This window comes from Podarcis bocagei (assembly GCF_964188305.1).
Source record: "Podarcis bocagei genome assembly, chromosome: 1".
NCBI lineage: Eukaryota > Metazoa > Chordata > Lepidosauria > Squamata > Lacertidae > Podarcis > Podarcis bocagei.
In genome coordinates, this window is record NC_138125.1 from 74,048,704 (window position 1) to 74,069,706 (window position 21,003).

The 21,003-nt window shown below is 39.0% G+C and overlaps 1 protein-coding gene across 11 annotated transcripts in view; it reads right to left on the bottom strand.

Moving 5' to 3' along the window:
* Positions 1-21,003, bottom strand: part of SOX6 (SRY-box transcription factor 6) — a 449,606-nt gene that overhangs the window by 317,890 nt on the left and 110,713 nt on the right. For 9 of the 11 annotated variants that reach the window (XM_081204706.1, XM_081204709.1, XM_081204708.1 and 6 more), the window contains one exon: positions 13,191-13,267. The exons of 1 other annotated variant lie outside the window; for it this stretch is intronic. The gene's annotated coding sequence lies outside the window, so the exon portion shown is untranslated. Of the gene's footprint in view, positions 1-13,152; positions 13,268-21,003 lie in introns of all 11 variants that reach the window. One more of the 11 variants, XM_081204707.1, reaches the window with a different exon arrangement.

Sequence of the window (21,003 nt, forward strand, 5' to 3'; positions counted from 1 at the left end):
ATTTGCTTTTGGTTGTTTATTTTGTTGTTTATCTCCAACTTTGATCAAGTGTACTATATCCATATTCATTATGTCGGCCTTCTAACTCATTGCATTGTTTTATCTTTTTATAGTGTAACCTGCCAGGCAGGATAGAAATGTAACATACAAGCATCCCCAAACATCTTCAGCTACTGGCCCAACATCTTCTCACTCAGAGAACAGCTAAGACTGTGAAAGGTCAGGGCTAGAACTGAGTAGTCCTTTATATAACTTTACTTGATGATGAAAACAATATTTGTGAATCATTCATCATGGACAAACAAGTGAAACAACAGAGTGAAGAAAACTTAATGTGAACTCAAGGCTTCTGCAGTAACAGCTGCAGTCATTTACACAGTTGCAAAGATGAATAATATACAGCTGTGATATTGAGAAAGGCTGTCTCCATGTAAAATACTGTTATGAGTTTAGGGTGTTAAACTGGGTGCTAGATCCCTCTAATCCCTGGATCCAGCAAGTAGAAAAGCTAATCAAGCCAGGCTAGCTTTCTGAACCCCATGATCAAGCAAACGTTAACAAATAAACCAGGCTAGCTACCTGATGAAGTAATCACCTGCTTGAGGAGCATTAAAGGAAACAAAGGAAATGGAGGCTCTGTGCAAGATGTCAAATATGTGTCCTTCTTCAACTCTGAAATAGCACAAGTTTAGAGATGAGTTGAAGTGATGTGGGCCAGAAGCAAAGCTGGAAGCTAGAAAGCCAGAGATGCAAAGCAATGGTTGATTTCTGTTTGAATCCAAGGCTGCAGCTTTGGGAGGAACATTGCCAAAAGGAAATATGAACCCCGGGGAAGCGCATGGAACCCCTGGAATCTTGCACTGCTCAGAGATTGGGGTGGCACACAACAATACTAAAGTTTCTGCATATGCTCTTGTTTTGTATCTGAACACACAATCACAAACAAAAATATAAACACCCCAAGTAGCACATTCATAATCAAAACTTGATACAAATGTAATTTTTTAAAAGGCTAGTTTGGAGCCAGATTTTATAAATTACTAGGGAGTATTTGACCTGAATGCCAGGTATCCAAGTTCATTCAAAGCAATAGCAGCCAAATTCTTCCTCCCTGGTTAAATGTCATCAAAACCTGCTAAGTACAAAATGCTATTTAGTTCGCATTCATGGCCTTGCAGTGCCCACTGCATTCTAATGTGCCAATATTGTCCATCCCATTTCAAAAAACATACCACTGTACATCACTTTTCATCTATATGTTGCAACATAAGCACAAAAGCATTACAGGAGGAGAGAAACATTGTGCTAACAGGGCTATAGTATTGATGAATAAAAAATGTAACCCCCAGGCTAAGCTGCCAAATAAGTAGTGAATTAATTTCTGTAAAGTACTCTAACATTACAAAGGTGTGTTGAAAGGTGTCTGCTCATGTTTCAAATTAAACGCACTGCTGGTCAGCTTTAGCACCTCAGCTTTGAACAGCAGCCATTTGCCTATAACACTTCAGGGGTTGGGAAAAACGGATTTTCCGTTCACACTGGAATAATTAGAACATGTCAGGAAGAATTAATTTCCTCATTTTTCAAAAGGATACACAGAAATTACCATGTTATTATATGACAGGGTCCCTTGGAGAATTGTATTAAATTTAATTTCTAGCGCAGCCCACACAACAAATTAAAGTCATAAATAAGATGGAAAGAAGCAGGACGCAGAGCATATGTTTATGGCAATGAGTGAAGCCAAGGGACCAGAAACAACTATCTTCATTTCATTTTATTTAAATCAGCCAGACACTGTGTATCTGAATGACAGCACTTGTTAATGGTGCTGAGATTATAGGGTCTTTAATTTCAGAAAAACAGAAGCAGTCAGTTGGTGTTTGAACTGGAAGGTTTTCTCAAAAGCAGGCACTCAGTGGGTTCCCTTGCATAAGGTTGTGGTCACGCTCCAGCTTCTGCAGAGACACACACACCCCCCCCCCCGCTAATAATCTAAATCTATGATTTGCTGCACTCGCAGGTAAGCACTGAGAATGAGTTATGGCACCAGAGTATCCTAAAACCTGATGTCCCACAGACACTGACACTTTCACAATCTGATAACCCCCCCCCTCTTTAACAAATATTTGGCAGGGGGGAAAGCTTTTCATTTAGATGGTTTAAACTTTCTGCTTCTAATCAGGCTTATACATTTTAAGAGTGGAAAGGACAAAGGCTCCCTCACCTGAAGTTCAGTTGAGAGGATAGGACTCTGAAACTCTAGGGATAGAATCTAAGAATCAAGGTGCCCGTTTAAAGCGCATGCTTCCCCCATTCCTGAGAATTGCACTTTACCCCTCACAGAACTACAATTCCCAGCACCCTTGACAAACTACAGTTCCCAGGATTTTGGGGGGAAGACATGTCCTTTATCATGAAAGAAAGATGCTGAGATGAATGACCAGAATGGGGAGGAAAAGCTGGGAATTCATCTTTTGGCAGACTAACTTACCTTCTTACTTCTTGGTCCTCACCATGGAGGCCTAATGAGCCCCTAGACCAGGGGTCTGCAACCCGCGGCTCCGGAGCCGCATGTGGCTCTTTTACACCTTTGCCGCGGCTCCGGGGCGGATACTAGCGAGGAGAGGAGGCGCATTGTGTGCCCTGACACTCCCCACTGTGGCGGGCACTGTACGGGCTGTGACGTCGCATGGGGGCGGTGCGTGCGTTAGTCACGCACCGTCCCGACGTCACCTTCCCGCCCGCTGTCAGATCGGACATTAAGGTAAGAAACAATATATGCAGTGTTATATTTGTTTTAAATGTCGCAATGGTTTTGCGGCTCCCAGTTTTTTTCCCCTTCGGAAACGGGTCCAAGTGGCTCTTTTTGTCTTAAAAGTTGCAGACCCCTGCCCTAGACTGTGGATGACAGCTTGATACCCCAAACCCTAGTGTTGCCCACCCCTTCATAGTTCTGCATGCACATCCATGTACTACTAACAGCTCATGGTCTCTTGAAATCTACATATGTGTATGCCAACTCTTTTTCTTGCCTCAGTAAAAAACGGTGGCACTCACAAAGGGATTTATAACAATGGTCAGATTATACAATGCTAAAGTCAACTCAAGTGCATTTTAATAGTGTTAATAAAATTTTAATAAAGCATTATAAAATATTTACAGTGCTCTAACACTCTTTGATACCTGCTTCTCTTTTATCCTGTGTATGCTTCAAGCTTTTGTTGCCCATGTTATAGATGAAAATATTAAAATTGGATGCAATGACACAGAACAATATTACTTGTTCTAGCTATACTGTATAATATCGCAGGATGTACATCTTTAAAATCCTGAGCTCAGGGAGGCATAAAGACTATGAAATATTGTGCTTGACCACTCTGAATTTCAATAGGTAGGCTCCTATAATTACTGATAATCCGTACAATGAAATTGCAAGTTAAGAGCAGCAGTATATGAAATATTCTTCAATTATGGCAATTGCAGTAACATTGACCTTCATTTTCTTTAGCAATGAACAATACTTACTGCAAAGCAAACAGATATTATAAATGAGGATGAGGTGAGGAACTAAAAGAGTTATTTGAAATGGTAAAAATAGTTGTCTTCAAAAGATGCATGAGATTCGGCGTGACATTCACCTTTGCTCATGGACACTTTTAAACTGCTCACACGGCTGCAGCATGAAAATCTGACGCTCTCTTTCAACCATCACAGCAGCAGGGTACTCAGAATTTCCCATATAATTATTAGCAGCACCAAAATCATGGTTGTTAGCTTGCCTGGCTTGAAAAGGAGAACGAGTTTGTCCCTTCTATGAAGTAGCTGCCATGGATGTGAGCACTCCCTTGGGTGCAACAAACTTTAAATAATTTGTGAATCAATTAACTGGCAATTCTGCGCACAGCTCAAATTTCACACTCCCAGGTCACTGCATCATCAGCCTGATATGAATCATAACATTTTGGGGAAAAGTTCATAATTGAAATCATTAATTAATTTAACAGGACTTTTAGTTATGCATTGCATTACACAGCTATAAAGGGGCAAGGATTAATTAGTTGTTTCTCCGACAGTTTTCTCCACTTGGAGGAAAACTTTTCCAACAATATCTTGACATACTCAAATAAGCATCAGCCTCTTACAGCCAAGTTTCAGAAGTGGGTTTCTTTGTAAGCTAGTTTTTGCTGTGCTTTGTATTTTAACTGCTGCACACTGTGATAGGAAGAACAAACTGAAGCAAAATGTGGCTCAGGGATTATTTAAATTGGATACTGGTCACCAGCAAAGCACTTGCCCTTGTGAGCATTTTAGGTATGTAACAATGTAAGAAGAGCCCTCCTGGATCAGGCAAGGGCCCAGCTGGTCAAGCATCCTGTTCCACAAGATACCTATGGGGCGCCTACAAGCACGACCTGAGTACCACAGTGCTTCTTCCCGATGCAGTACTGCCCAGTACCGCCTCCAACAGTACTAGCTATTGTGGCCAGTAGCCAGTGATAGTCTAATCCTTCATTAAGTTGCCTAAACCTCTTTTAAAACCATCCAAGTTGGCAACTATCACTACACATTATGGGAGAGAATGATATAGCCTAATTAAGCACTATATAGTTGCTATCTTGCTCTACCTTGCTCTCACCATGTGCCCCCAAGCCATCCATTGCAGCACATCCTCCTGATTGTTGATGTGTTAACACTGCTGGCACACACGGCAAGAACATTAGAGATGTAACCACATACCGTATTGCCCCAAATATAAGCCACACCTGAATATAAGCTGCACCTTTAAAATTCAGGGGGGGGGGAGAGAAAAAAAAGACAATACCCGAATATAGGCCGCTCCCTTAAAATTCCATAGGCAGTAACACCTGTTCCGTTTTACCGTATGTCTGTTTTAGCAGCGATATCGTAAAAGCCCATTTTTGTAAGGTCGCAAATTTAAGCCACACTTTAACTTTTCACGGTAGGAATTTGGAAAAAAAAGTGAGGCTTATATTCAGGCCAATATGGTATAACGTGTACACAGATAGGTGTTTTGCCTACGACCAGCATCATGTTTCAACCAAAACTGATTTAAGATTGTAATTCACAGAAGCTCCAGAACTTTGGGGGAGGCGTGTGCAGAGACAGAGAAAAGGGGGGGAGAGAGAGGTAAGGATTCATCTTGTGTACAACCACTTAGCTCAATGTAAAGTAAGAAAATTCTGAATGACTGCCAGGTTTCAAAGACACCTCTTAAACATCAACAGATCAGACAAGGCAAAGCCTTGGATTTATGAAAGCATCCAGCTCAAATCTGCTTTTGGAATCAGCAAAACCATACTGAGTTTACTACTAGCTTGATAGTGACCAACACATATTACCTAACTTTGCCTTGACCTTGTACGGTGACATTCTCTCTTGCCTGCAGAGTAGGCAGCAGCCAGGTCTAGCAGGCTCACCATGAAGGCATGGATCATGCAAACCCATGGTGAGAGACAGAGCCTTTTCAGTGTTGGCCCCCTATTTATAGAAGATTATCTCCCATGAAGTACTTATGTCCTCTTTATTAGTGAGTTTTTAAATACATTTTTATTTGCATCCATCCATCCATATAATTTTAAACTGTTAATTTCATGTTTTTGTATGATTGGTTTTGTATGCCACCTTGTGAGGATATATGTCCTGAAAAGTAGGATATAAATCATGTAATTGATAAATATATTTCCAAAACAAATGGAAATTTTGTATTCCATTTTATTTGCATTTGGCAAATTTTACTTACACCGGGAGTGTAGGAGCCCAGGAGAGTGTGTCATCATAGGGCTAATGTAAAACAAGGGTCAGAAGCCCGTGACCACCTATCATATCACCACTTGGGAGTCTTCACTAGGAATTTTTAGCCAATTTTTAGTCAAGTGGTACCCTAAGCCGTGTATCACCACACTGCCTCTTTCCTCATTATAGGCTCACAGTCCTGCCTGCCCAGTGGGTAAAGTTCTATAGGACTACTGGGGCAGCAGTATTGTACCATAACAACAGGATTACAATGAACATATGATTATCTTGAGATGCTATATTACACCTAATCCAAAGAAGCATTCAGACATGTCTTTTTAAACATATATGCACACAAACAGAGAAGTTTAGATATGTTGCAAAATGTCACAATCACTGGCACAGTTCGACAGAATTCAAAGAATCTGGAATTAATTCTCTTCTTTCTTCCCAAGTCAATACAATATTTCTGTTTTCATCGTATGTGTGACTTGCTCCATAATTGTACTTCAAGAAACCAAATTTTTATGCTTTTGATGGTTATTTTTTTAAGCTTATTTGTTTAAGAAAGGTTTATCTTATTCCTACATTCACTCATTGAACCCATCTCCCTCCTCTCCTTCAAAGTCCTCCTCAAACATTTCACCAAGCCCTTCTGAACCAGAATGTAACTGGCCTCTATCCAAAGTTATTGCTTTATCAAATCCTTTCTGCCCTCCCCCAGCAACACAGACAAACTTCTAAGCCCTCAGGTCACACATCAGGTCATGCCTGTGTTTCTACCATGCTCTATCTACCACACTGAGGAGCAGTTAACTACTAAGAGCACCTTAATTTCCCACAAAGCTCATTTCAGATTTTCAAACCACATCACTTTGCACCTTATCATCTAAATGAGACTCTTCTTTTGAATTAGTGTTGTATGTCAAGAATATAAATTATGTTTTACACACCAAACAAAGTGAGAAATGACCCTGTAGAATTATAATTTTGAAAAGAAGGAGGAGGTAAAATTTTTGTGCTGAATTATTGTCTGAATGTATAGTATATTCAGGAGGTAATAGTTTATATTATTTATATGATGTCACCCTTAAGAACAAGTCAATAGCAATTGTTCTTATTCAAACTGAGGTGTAATATGAGTTTTGTTAGTAAAGAGTACAGAATTATATTGTGCTGTAATGTTAAAAATCTTTATAATAATTCCTGCAAAATAATTATTTATTAGCATTTGGAAAGGAGAATAACAAAAGCATTTTCAGCACTTTTGGACAGACGGAGGCCTTTTTCCTTCCCAAAGAGCCCAATTAAACTGCATGTATGATGAAAGTACAACTACCTCTTAGTTAGACCACTATCAGTCTGAAGCAATGAATTTGATCATGCTTATAAGTAGACCCGTTGAAATCAATTGACTTAAGTTACTATCAAAGGAATCCTAACAACAGAAAGTCTGTCTAAATTGTTAATTTACCCCTATTCTAAACTCTGTTCATGAGGTAATTGACTTACACCACTATAAGTGGTGGATTACTAGGTCGTGTGACTGAACTGAAAGGAGTTTGGAATAGATGTTAGTCTCTCTTTGCCCTGTCCAGCTCCTGTCACAACCCTGCCATGCCCCTGGAATGCCCCTTTTTGGGGATTTGTGTCAACATAAATTCCACCATCTTAAGTTCCACCAGCTAAGATAAGGTGAGGGACTTTCACAGATGTATCTCCAGCTCAGCAGGGGTGAGACACTTTTCTGGCATAGACCCAGCCGAGCCCAAATTCAACCAGGAAAGCCCAAGTTCCTCCACATCCAAACTCTTACATCCCAGTGGGGTCTTGGTTTTGGATTGTGCTGTTAGTCTGGAGCCAACACAACAATGTTCCAACACTGCTTTGAGCTGCAATAACCAAAGAAATGTCTGCCACTTTATCCTGGTTTTCACCTACATACCTACCTATTTACATAATCTCTTAAGAAAAAATTCTAAAGCTATGCACAAGAATTCATTCAGACAACAATAAAAACAGTATAAAAATAACCATTTAATCCCCAAAATGTATGTATTTAGAAAAGTATTTATATACTGCCATAAAATATACCAAGGCAATGTATACAACCAAATATAAAACATCATTTAAAATCTGAATAAATACAGATAATCCATTCAGGTGACTGACTAATGATGAATTAAAGATTACAAGAAGCATAACTGAGACCACACCTCTGGAAAGGTGTGTCTAAATAAAAAGTTTTCAACAGGAACTCAAAGATCACCTCTGTCTAATTTGTACAGGGTGGGAATTCCATAAAGAAGCAAATCCCAATATACATATACTAATAGGGTGGCAACTTATTCATCACAAAAAAGGAAAATAATGATAATTATTCATACGAAGATGCAGATTATGACCTAATTGCTATAATTCAAATAGAAATTGGGATGGCTCAGTTGGTAGATCATGAGACTCTTCATCTCAGGAATGTGGGTTCAAGCCCCACATTGGGCAAAAAAAAAAAAAAGCCTGCATTGCAAGGAGCTGGCTTCAAAGCCCTTGCTCCCCCTTCCTATGGTTCCTTATCTTTAAACCTGAAGTGGACCTAACACTCCTTCAAGTATAGTTCGCTACACCTTAGGTCACATGGCCACCTATATGTCATTTTGGTCACTACTTGGTATCACCATTTCCGTATCCTGTCCCATTTAGCTTTTATACATGCCAAGATGCTGACACCAGACTTCTAATATAGAATTAATTTGTGCCCTCTTGTATCACATGGAACGGAAATGCTACTTAACACGAGAATAAACTTAGTCTCTTAAAAGTTCTATTGAATATCTTTCATGTTCCTTTATGCCTTTATGCATAAATTTTGTTACAGGAGCTGATATACATTGGTTTAATCAAATTACTTCTTCAAAGATTCATTTGGGGCAATTGGATAAATGACAAATCAGGAGAACAAAGTGGGGTCTACAACAAAATATTGCAGTGTATGTCCCACCCTCTAAGGACAGTTCTCTTGTTCAGGAATCCAGCCAACCTGAAAGAGGAGTCTTGTTATACTATTCAACCCTGGGGCTGGAAGTTTCAGGAGAGGCAAAGAAGTAAAGGTCACACCCTTCCCAGGCCTATTCCCGCTGTGCCATAGAGTGGTAGGCTGCTGCTCCCAACCCAAGCATGTTATGGCTACATAGCCAAGAATGTAGTTCTTCTAGAGTGGAAAGGGGGAATACACATCCACTAAACATCCCTGTATAATGCAAGGTTTCACTTTTTTAGTACAGGATGAGAATTTATTAACCGCAAGACATGCATCCTCACAAAACCAAATTCACCTCTCCTCTTCAGAAGAAAGCAATGGCATGTTGGGATGGAGGCAGTGGTGACTTCCTGGTGGTTGCACTGCACCTGTGAGGTCAGAGGAGTTTGGGGTTAGCAGCAGCCCCACAGTGCCATCACCAGGAGGATACCACTCCCTCCACCCTTATCCAAAAGCAACAGCTATCCAGGGTACTTCATATACTCTGTCAGGGCTTGAACAGGTCAATTTGCTCTCTTTCCCTGCCCTCCTTTATCCTTGACTGATATCCTAATATTCTGTCTCTCTAATGTTGTCTGCCATAGGCTTAACATATAAATTTGCACAGTGTGCCTGCATTCTGGGTTCTTTACACCCCCTTTCTCATTCTCTAGGCCCAACTGGCATTCTTTTCTAAAAGCTCACAGGTGACTCAGGTACAATTCCACATTCATCTAGAACTCAAGACACTCTAGACTAGACACTCTGTCACTCTCTGCCATGTTGTAGGGATAAAATGGGATAAACTATGTCTGTTGCCCCATGACCATTGGGAAAGAGCAGGAGTTGGGTTTCCTTTGAGAACTGTGCACAAAACATTAACCATCCCACAGAAGTAGTAAGTGGCATTTATTATTTTGTTTACAATGTCACTTGTCTTGTTTTGCTTTTTAGCACCGAAAGCATCTATCTTGATTCTCCCTCCTCTCTTACGCTGATTACTTACATTCAAGAAAAACCATGGTATTGAAGAAAATAAAAAAGCAGTTTTACATAAAGTTGAATTATTATGAATATGCTGTTTGCTGCTGCCAAGATTGTGTTGGCTAGGCACTGCAAAAGTGAAACAATACCATCTATGAAGAAAAAGCTGATCAAGGCTTTAGAGATTGCCAAAATTGATACATTGACTGATAGCATACAAAGAGAAATGGACTATTTCATCAGTTCCAGCCCTAGATAAATGGAGTACAATACTACAGATTATGCACGGAGGGCGGGAGGAGTTCATTGGAGAGAAGTTTGTTTTTATATTTTGACATCATTTAATAAAATAAAATTTTAATAAAACAAAAAAATAACATTTGCAGAACTCCACAGGTTCCCTAGAGGGCCATGCCTGACAGAGGTACTGAGAGAGGAAAGGAAGGGATCTGCAAATAAGCTTCAGCTACCTTTTCTAACAAACATTAACAAGGTTCCAAATAACAGAACATGAATGGAAGTTACCCATAGACAGTTTAGGTTGTATCCAATGAAGTCACCACATTAGCACAAGGACTTCTACTCCCTTTCCACAACCACCACAAATCTCCAGAGAGTTGGGGAACCCCTAGAACAGATTTGGTGTGTTTGTGTACATGTGTACATGGGGCACACAGGAAGAGAAAGTCTCTCTGCACAGGAAGAAGTCCTTGCACTAACAGGACCACTTCCTTGGACACAACCCTATGGTTTACATTGCTTGCCTTTATATAGTGCAATGATTTACTACATAATTTTATTACTTGTTTTTCCAGGGTTAAATTATTTTTGGACGATTTACCTAACTGATTTCTTTTTTATTGTTTTTGCCTTTAAAAACTATATGTGCAACTTGATTCTTTCTACACATTTCTCAGAAAAAGTTATAACCAAAAATGGAGATGTTATTTATGTTTGAATTCTCCTAAACTCCTTTGCTGTCTATGATTCAGAAATGCCATCTGCTAGAGTTTAGTTTAATAGTTTGAATACTTAGTCCTGCTTTATAAAACCAGTAGTTGTTATGAAGGGGCTGACAAAAGGGTCAAAATAGACATTTCTAGGGAAACTAACTAGAATGCAAATCCTGAAGCTATAGATTCTGCATTGTCTGTATTTTCTATTTATGAATATACAGCAATAGCTTAATTGCTGAAGGCAAGTGGAGTATGTTGGGTTTGTAGTTGTGAGCCATGTATAACTCACTAGATGGCTTTGGGAAATGACTACATCTCACCATATCATACCTCACAAGGTTGAAATGATAACCATATGATATGAAGAAAAGAGGTAACTTTGTAGAACACTTTTACTCAACCAGTAACATACCACTGACAAAGATACCCAAATCTTTAATAAACGGGAGGGGAAGCATTCCAGCATGCAGCAGAAGTGGTGGGTAAGGTGTGGCGGAGAGGTGGGGGCAGGGACAAACACATTCCTATTTTGCCTCAGGTGCTGAAATGGGATGAACAGCCCCTGATTCTTCCTATGGCAAAGCAGGTATGTGAGAATTGCAAGCGCAGGTGTAATCATAGATCTCCATCATCTTTCACAACAATTATATTAACTTTTTACAAATCCAGTGCCAGGAATGCTCTTAATCCCTCCATAATAATAATAATAATAATAATAATAATAATAATAATAATTTTTATTTATACCCCGCCCTCCCCAGCCAAGGCCGGGCTCAGAGCGGCTTACAAGCAATAATAAAAACAAGTTGAATGATTACAACTTAAAAACAAAATTAAAATACAACTTTAAAATATTGAAACATTAAAATATTAAAATGTAGCCTCATCGCAGGAGGAGAAGGAAAGGAAAAAAGAAAGAGAGGGAGGGAATCAAATTGGCTCCAAGCCAAAGGCCGGGCAGAACAACTTTGTCTTACAGGCCCTGCGGAAAGAAATCAGATCCTGCAGGGCCCTGGTCTCATGAGGCAGAGCGTTCCACCAGGTCGGAGCCAGAGTTGAAAAGGCCCTGGCTCTGGTTGAAGCCAATCTAACTTCCTTAGGGTCCGGGACCACTAGGGTGTTGCTATTTATGGACCTTGAGGCACTCCGTGGGGCATACCGGGAGAGGCGGTCCCGTAGGTACGAGGGTCCTAGGCCGTGAAGGGCTTTAAAGGTCAAAAGCAGCACCTTAAATCTGACCCTGTACTCTACCAGGAGCCAGTGCAGTTTGAAAAGCACTGGGTGAATATGCTCCCATGGCAGAGACCCCGTGAGGAGCCTCGCTGCAGCATTCTGCACCCTCTGGAGTTTCTGGGTCAGCTTCAAGGGCAGCCCCGCGTAGAGTGAATTACAGTAGTCAAGCCTGGAGATGACCGTCACATGGATCACTGTGGCCAGGTCGGGGCGGGAAAGGTAAGGGACCAATTGCTTGATGTGGCGAAGGTGGAAAAATGTCTCCTTGGCTGTTGCTGTAACTTGCACCTCCATGGAAAGGGAGGCGTCAAGGATTACACCCAAACTCTTAACGGAAGGCAATGGCACTAATTGGGCTCCCGCAAGAGAAGGGAGTTGGTCTCTCATCCCCATGCTATCCCGACCCAGCCATAGGACCTCTGTCTTCGAAGGATTTAGTTAGTGATAGTGATATCAATGATGATTTCTGTAGTGACATAGCCTTTTCAGACTCCTGGTAACTAGAATGTAGTTAGACCTTTGGATAATGCAGTTGCTCATTTAAATGGATCTTATGCTGAATTGTTGTGCATCCAGGAAACTGTGTTTTCAAAACCTTAAATTTTAAATCTAGTCTTGAATTAGGAAGCATAATTTAAGGGAGAGTTAATCCTTAGAAAAGTGTGCATACATTCCTAAAATATTGCCCCACTAATCACAGAGCTCTGCAGGAGGGGGCCTCCTACAAATACCATCTCACCTGAAAGTCTGTTACATAAAACATAGGAATAAACCCTTTAGTGTGGCAAAACCTATCCTTTGGAACTCCCTCCCATTACATATCAGGCAGGTGCCATATCTCTTTTTGGTGCCTATTTCCTCTTTCAACAAGCCTTTATCTTAGTCTGCATCTATACTGGATTTTAAATGGCTTTTCTAGGAGTTTTTATTGTTGATATTTCTTATTGTAAAGTCAGTGTGGGACGTTTCATGGGACTGCCTCAGCAGAGAGGTCTACATGCAATAAATGAAATCAATACTATCTATGTACATGTGTACAGTAGGATAAGACAGCACTCTCCAAACAATGAGGGCATCCAACAAAGTGGGGGAAAAAACCATTTATAATGCTCATTTCTTTTATATTACCGCCTAACTAGAAAATATGGAGTATGAAGATATTATAAGGGGAGAAAATGTGGCAGGTGAGAAAAGCACTTCCCTTACCACTGATTAGAACATTTAGGTGAGTATGAAAATGTTACCTTGCCCCGTCACAGGCTGCCTTTCTGCTCTAGCAGTGTCTCGTGAAAGGTGTCATCAGAGAAGAAGCCAGCAAGATCTAGTAGGTCTATTAAAAACAAAGACAGAAAATAAGTTGAATAATTGTGAAATAATAGCAATCACAGGTTAATGGTTTAATCTACGTGACTGCTTGACTAGCTGAACCTTTGGTCTGATCATCTAGATCTTCTTTTGTTCTTATTTTAATGGGAGAGTGTAAGGTGTGCATTAAAGTGCTAAGTTGTGGCTTGATCACCCTCTAGTAGCAGATGTCTTTTAAAAGTTGTTATCGTATGGAAATGGTCATCTGTTTCCACCTTTACTCTCTTGAAGTCCTAATGGAACTTTCTCCACACTGAATTAATGTAGCTCCCTTGTAGAATTCAGGCACTTACTCCCCAATATGGATCATTTTATTCCTTTTGTCAAAAAAATACCATTTAGTCTAAAGCAGTCTATATATCTTGCACGAGTTTTATTTTCATTTACAAAGTAAACAAGTCAAAAATAAATTCTTGCATGCAGAAAGACACAGAAGTAGCTCATATATTTTGTAAGTTGGTGGATGGTTTCTCAGACAGATCCTAAATGTAATATGTACACCGTTTTATTCTTGTGCTTTCACTGAATGTTGTTAAACTGTCCAGCCTACAAGTTGGAACTATATGACATTGCAAAAGCTGTACTGTTTTTAGATGCCGAGCACTCTGTGATGTCTTCCATCTGGAGAGGAATACAGGATTAAAATAAACATCAAATTGTGGAGATCACAAGGGGCAATTTGTCAGCAGGAAAAGGTAGAGAGGGATCAGTTACCACAGTGTATTGCTACAGTGCCAGCAATGCAGCATCTTTTAGAGTTCATGGAGACAGTGCGCCTGACTAATGATCTTATTAGAGCACTACATAGTCAAAGAAAACAGGGCCTTAAGAAAAGATGGAGCAAAGAAAACATTGCAGGATGTGTAAAATTCTTATAGCAGAAATAATGTCTTGCTATAATACATACACACTGCAATATCTAGAAGAGCTCAAAGGAGTGGTCAGCAGAATGTGTGTTTGTGAAGATCCATGACAGGTCAACAAATCTCTTTCTAAGGAAATAATTATTCTTACAGAATGTCAACCCTTGCAAGGCAGAAACAGGACAGGTGCTGACATTCTCCAAAAATGCCATTTTAAATTCATCCATGTCTAACACTCTGGGGAGTATAATTCACCCTTATGAAATATCAGCCTGAGGTTGTGAGTGTCTTCTTTGGTTTAGGAATATTTCCACTGACCACGTCTGAAGAAAGAAAGGTGAGAAAAGGATGATAAATAGTCTCCAGTCTTACACAGTCCTCTGCCTCTGGCCACAGCTTCTCAAATAAAGGAAAAGGAAGAGTTCACATTGGTGATTTTAAGTTCAGGGGTATACTTGGAAATTATTCAGAACACAGTAGGGCAGTACTGCAGCACAGCACTATAGTAACTCTGGAGATCTGTGCAGCTATTTAACCCATGCATAATCTCCTAACAGGCTGAGGATACCATGCACGGCCCTCTCCCTGAAGGCACTGTGGTAGCATTAGTAGAAGTGCCAAGACAAGAGAGACCTTTTCCAGTTAGTACACTAAACTGTAGATTGGCATCCAATTGCCTTGTAAAGGGTTCTGTTATGCCCTGCTAATTTATCAAGATCAGATCAATAGTCTCTATATTAAAATGTGTTTATTTGTTTGCAGAAGTTACTTCTTCATATTTGGCTATGTTTTTAATACAGTAAAAAAAACTGCATAAAGGTACTTCAAACAAAAGTAAATTCACAGAGAAGATATAATCTTACAACTGTTATTATATCATCTAGTAGCTTTTATGATTTCAATTAACTAGTAGCTTGTTCCAAGAACATTTAAATACTTACGATTTGATAACTATGGTTAATCTTCATTCAACCTAAGATTACGCAGAGTAATTACATGTAAACAGGAAAATGAATTGAATAATACTCCCTGTTCCACTGTCGGACACTATATTGTGTATTGTACAGTATATACAATTAGTGTTATATTGCTAAGCTAAAAATATTGGTGAAGATCTAAAAATGACTAACACTGCCTTTTTTAAATTAATGTCTTATTAGTTGGGTGAAGTACACTGACAAAGAATAATTTATGCTTATTCAAACTGCTCTCGACATCTTCAGGTGTTTCCAAATGAGCTCACAGAAGAGTGATTAAATGCATCTGATAACAAGCCACACATTGCTGAAATTACTTACCGCCTCATTTTATGATTAATTAAACATGTAGATTAAAGTTGCAAAAGAATTTAGATTAATGAGCAAGTTAAGTCTTGCTGATATAAGTGAATTGGGAATTGGATGCTCTGTGGAACTTTATAAACATGCATTTTATAATGAGTAAGACAAGGCTACATGTTGAATCCTGGCCACAAGGGCCTTTGACGATGCAGTCTTTTTTAACATGGTTTGACAGCTTTCAAATAACATTCTACTATAGGCTTTAAACTTTGTGCATTGCTGTAAAACATGAGACTACATAACTCATGTATTAGGAGTACAATTATTTCCAAGCTCTCCAAGGTAATGACCCCCTGTAGCAGCAGCTGTTCAGAAAAATTACAGGCTCAATTGTTATTTTAATCAGAGAGAGTTTAGTTGTTAAAAGCAGTTATGCAACTTGTAAAATTATATGACACCTCATCAGTGCTTTCTCTGCAGCATCCTTTAGCCAAAAAGAAAAAAAGAAAAGAAAAATATAAAGCACCACAGCTTGGGCTTATTAGTAAAGCTTGGTACTCGGTCATTCATAAAAAATTCAAAGCCATTTATTAGTGTGGTTTCCGTGCAAGGCAAGGTAATGTTTAAATTTACGATGACTCTTATCAGCTCCATGAGTGTTTCAAAATATCTGCTGGGTTTGCGGAACATCCAATTTTTCTCTTTTAAGACCAGGTTTTCCTAATCCAAGTAGCTTAGTCAGTGTCAGAAAGCCAAGATGGACTTTATGGTTTTGCAGGGGAGAAACAACTCAGATTATTCACAGGAACCTCGCACACCACGTATAGCAATTCAGAAAAAAAGATGGAAAGCATAACCTGATAGTTAACATGGTACACTTGCCATACAATCTCCCATTTGTTACTGCATCTTGAGCTGATACCATACAATGGACACTGGCACTTAGGATGGATCTATAAATCACAAGCCTGAGTAGCCCAAGACCTTTCAAATAGATCTGTCATGTAAGTTTCTGTACTAGGCTGTATGTTGTTCAGTAACAGCTTACTTGTACTCTAGAAAAGAAGGGAAAATTTATGTTTTCAAACACAGCTAACCAAGAGTTTGTCACAAAACAGGCCATGTGGACATAATTATCAAGTACATGCTACGCTGACAGTGGCAAGTATCAAGTTATTTTAACAGCAGGCCTGGCAGCTTCAGTACTTTATAATCATTTGTTTATATAAGACCAGATACAAATATATACTTTGCCCCCAGAAGCTTCAGTTGTGATGCTGAATATGGGTTAGATCCAGAATTGCTCTTCCACAGATCTTAAAAGGAAAGTGGCTCAGTAAAATGATCAAGTGATAGTCTAATAAATTTATAGGGTTGGATCTAACTGTCTCATTAGCAGAACCCCACTCATTGGATGCTCCTGTTGGAAGAAGCAGGGAAGCAATTTTCACTAATTCTTCCTTACCCCTGCAACCTTCGCATCACTTTCCATGCTGATTCAGAACATCCACTAACCCTTGGAAGCAGCTTTTCAGGGGCCACAGGGCAGAAAGGAGAACTGGCAAAAATCACCTGTCTCCTTACAACAGAAGCATCATGATAGCAGAGTTTTGCTGAAGGAAACTCTGAATCCAATCCTGCTTAGAAGTTGAGGATAAAACATTTTACTAGGTCACTTTCCTTTAACATATAGTTAACACTAAGGAGATATTTTTATTCGTTCATATTTTTAAGTATATGCCTCTTTTAAATAATGCCAGAACTGTCTTCTCAAATGACTGCTTTGCTAAGACCTGGAAATTATCTTAGCAAATGTTTTAGGTGTCAATTTCCATATTATGGTTTCATATAAAAATGTCTTCCCTCCTTTAACCAAGCTTGGCTGTATCATTCCAGGAGAATAATTGTGTTTGGGTATTTTTTCATCCAAACATTGACTTCAAGGCACATTTTTCAGGCAGGAGAAACCATGCCGGTATGCCATTCTGATGTTACAGGACAGAATATTCTCATATACAACTATAGAACTGTGTGTGCAAAAATATAAACTTATGAATCAGCTTTTAAACTCTGCTGATTATTTAATCAACTCTCTTTCCTAAAACATCTCCTTCCCACCCTGGGGCCGTATACTTCATGAATCTCCTCCTGACTTCCAGATATAAGAAGAAGAGAGAGAAGAAGCTGTCCTTCAATGAGGAAACACAAGTGAGATGTGCTTCCAATATAATGCTCAAAATGGAGCTTTTATGGTGGGTGAGATACGCAAACTCTGGGCGTGGTAACAATTGTACTGCATCACACTGTTGTGAAAAGGAAGGGTCTGCAGTCAGAACAACCATTTGATTTAGTTCACATGCTGGTACTTGATTTTATATTCAGGTTGAACTTACTGTTTGTCATTCTGATTGTTTTTTAAGGATTGATAACTTTGGTAGAAATGCAATCAAAATTGCCAGGTCTGAATTCTCGCTCTTTGGAATTCTGCTGTGTAACACTGTGCTTATCCCGTTAATCAACCAGTCAATTAATTAATTAATTAAATTAATATACCACCCTTTATCTGAAGATCCCAGGACAGTTTACAATATAAAAACACAAAAATATATAGCATATTAACAAACAAAAACAATACCCCCACACTCCCTGCTTTAGAGGAATGAAAGAAAACAGGATTATTTTGCAGATAGCAAAACAGCCCATCAAATGGACCTTTCTCTTAATCTTGTTTTACTGATGGGGGACTAAAAATGTTCACCCATTTTGAGCAAGGGCAAGAAATTTTGCTTTTACTTTGACTTTTCCCCCCTTAGGTCCACATGCTACTTACATTATCCCTGGTCGAATTGCTTTGGGAGGAGGTCCCTGATAATGCCGATAAATTTGCAAAACAGGGAAAGAAACAGGTGCAAATGTGGAGGAAAGCATGAAAAAGGGTTGAGGGATTTCAAAACTTTTATCATGCCCAAACCACCTCCGGCCTCTCTCTCTCTCACACCCACACCCACCTACCTCAGTTTTGGGAGAAAAAAACCCTAATAATTTTTTATGTTCAGGAGGAGAGCAAAGGAAAGCTGACCTGCGTGCTTACCACACCAATATCTCCTTTCTTCTGGGAAGCTAGCACATGAGGCACAAACTATATTGCCTTATGTTCTCCTTAATTGAAAAGTTTATGCATGCAGGGAGATTTTTAAGATGGAAGAGAACTGAAAATCTTCTGTGTGAATATTGAGAAAATATAGTTTTATTCCTGTATAGCTAAAGTTACTATGATTCATATTGAGTCATTTTTTAAAAAGTATAGTTCTATGAAGGTTCAGCATCTATGGTGATTTGATAGGACTGTGCATCTCAAAAGGTATCATACAACCAGAACAGGTATTTCCTAAATGTCCTATGTGGGTCATTTAAATACTCTAACCATTTGGCGAGATAAGGAATCATTCTGGCTTCTCCGCATGCTATTTATGAATGACCAATAGACGAAATATGTATTTCCTGTCACACTTCCACTTGGTTATTATTTACAAAAAAGATATGCATTGTTTCCTGTTAACTGAACATATGACTGCAATGCAATTCATTCCCACCTTCCTTCCATGCTTCTCCTACATTCTTGGAATTCTGTCTGAAGGAGTTATTAAAAATAGTACAAGAGAGAAATAAAGTCCAATACAGACAAATAACACAGCCAAAATAATGGTCCAATTAATCAACAAAATTATGACATATCCCAACTCTGTTGCCCTTTCAGCAGAGAACAGCACTGAATGCCTAAAAAGGCCCTGCAAGACTTGCAAGTTATTTTAAAGGAATGGCATAAAAATTACTGTCCGGAGAGCTGCCTGGGAAAAAACACATGCAATAAAGCAGCATAACAGAAATGAACAAATTTTTCCAGTTAGCAAAATTATTATTTTAAGAGTGGTCTATTTTCAATTATTTGCCAGCTACATAGCAATTTAGTTAAGAAAGAAAGAAACCATTAACATAAAAAAGGAAACTGCACCAAGAACTGTAACAACAGTCTTATTCTGGAGATTGGCCAATGGAAAATATTGTTAATTGGCATGTTTCTTTCCTCTCAGAAAGCTTTATAGAAATCCCTCTCCTACAAGAGGACATATTTCTGCAGATGGAGAAGGGGACAGTTTATAAACTATCAGGCGATTACAAGGAAAGAAGGATCAGCATTTAGCCAGTCTTCAAGGGGATAGTTTTAAACACGTTAAAATGGAGCCTATGGAATTACATGAAATACAGCTTTTATTTACCATCATTTATATAGGGAGATTCATGTACAAATGTACAATCAAAGCAATTATTAACAAGAACAGTAAGAGGTTCTGCTACTGTCCCACTTAATCAAAGGCTCAAAATACGATTGCTCTGGAGTAAGTATGCACAGGTTGCCTTAATAAATCTATTTATTGCATAGATGTTATGTTAGCAGCCTCATACCTAGCATTCTAAGAAACCAAAAAATCTGTGAAGCTTTGAAATCAGTGGTTAAAACTGGTGCAGTTTTGAAAGGTTCAGTCTGCCATCATGTCCAGCTATATCCAGACAGAGATGAAAACCTGCTGCTTGATATCAGGAACCATCATGAAAATATTGGCTGAAATATCTTAAGGGATGTACAAATGTATAACAAACAAACTTTGTAAAATATATGTTATTTATAAAATAAATAAATTCCAAGCCTTCAAATAATTCATTCTTGAGATTTGTCATTGAACTCAGTCGGGTTACTACATAAGAGTTCTTGGAACTGTAATGCTTCTGGGATAGCTGCCCTTTGCCTTTCAGGAAAAAATGGGTGTCATTATTTATCTTTCTTTTTTAATAATCTTTTAAAGTACATAAAGATATTCCATTTAAAATATTATAGATCAACATAATTTTAGAATTGTGCCAAACAATCTAAAATAGAAACAAAATGTGACGGCATGAAATTCTATACTGTACCATTCATGAGACTCATATGCAATATGACTAAACTATAGGTCTGGTCACTTATTCACAACTTATTTAACTATTCCTAATGCTATTTCAAATACAATCAATGTCCATCTCATGAGAGAACTAACAATTTGGCCCTTGGCATTCACCTTCCATCATAAATAATGTATAGCTGGAGTACTCAAGATGCAGAGATGTATTTTCCATCTCACTGCCTTCTGATAGGCTATAGCAACTAGATGGTACATGCGCTGTTTGCAATAGATCCCAGGTTCTATCCATAGCATCCCTAGGCATGGCTGGGAAAGACTCCTATTAGTAATGATACTGAGCCACTGCCAGTCAGTGCAGGTAATGCTGCATTGCATGGAGCAATGGTCTGACTCAGTATAAAGCTGCTTCCCAAGTTCCTAAATAAAGGAATCCAGAATGGGGCTGTGGAAATGTAGGCACAGGACTTTTCAGATAGCAATTGGCTTAATTCTCGATGCCTGGGGTCACTGGGGCAGGGGAAAGTGTGTCATTGTCCCCATAGGAATTCCTGCCATTTTGATGATTCTAGGCCCCAAGGCACCTTACAATCA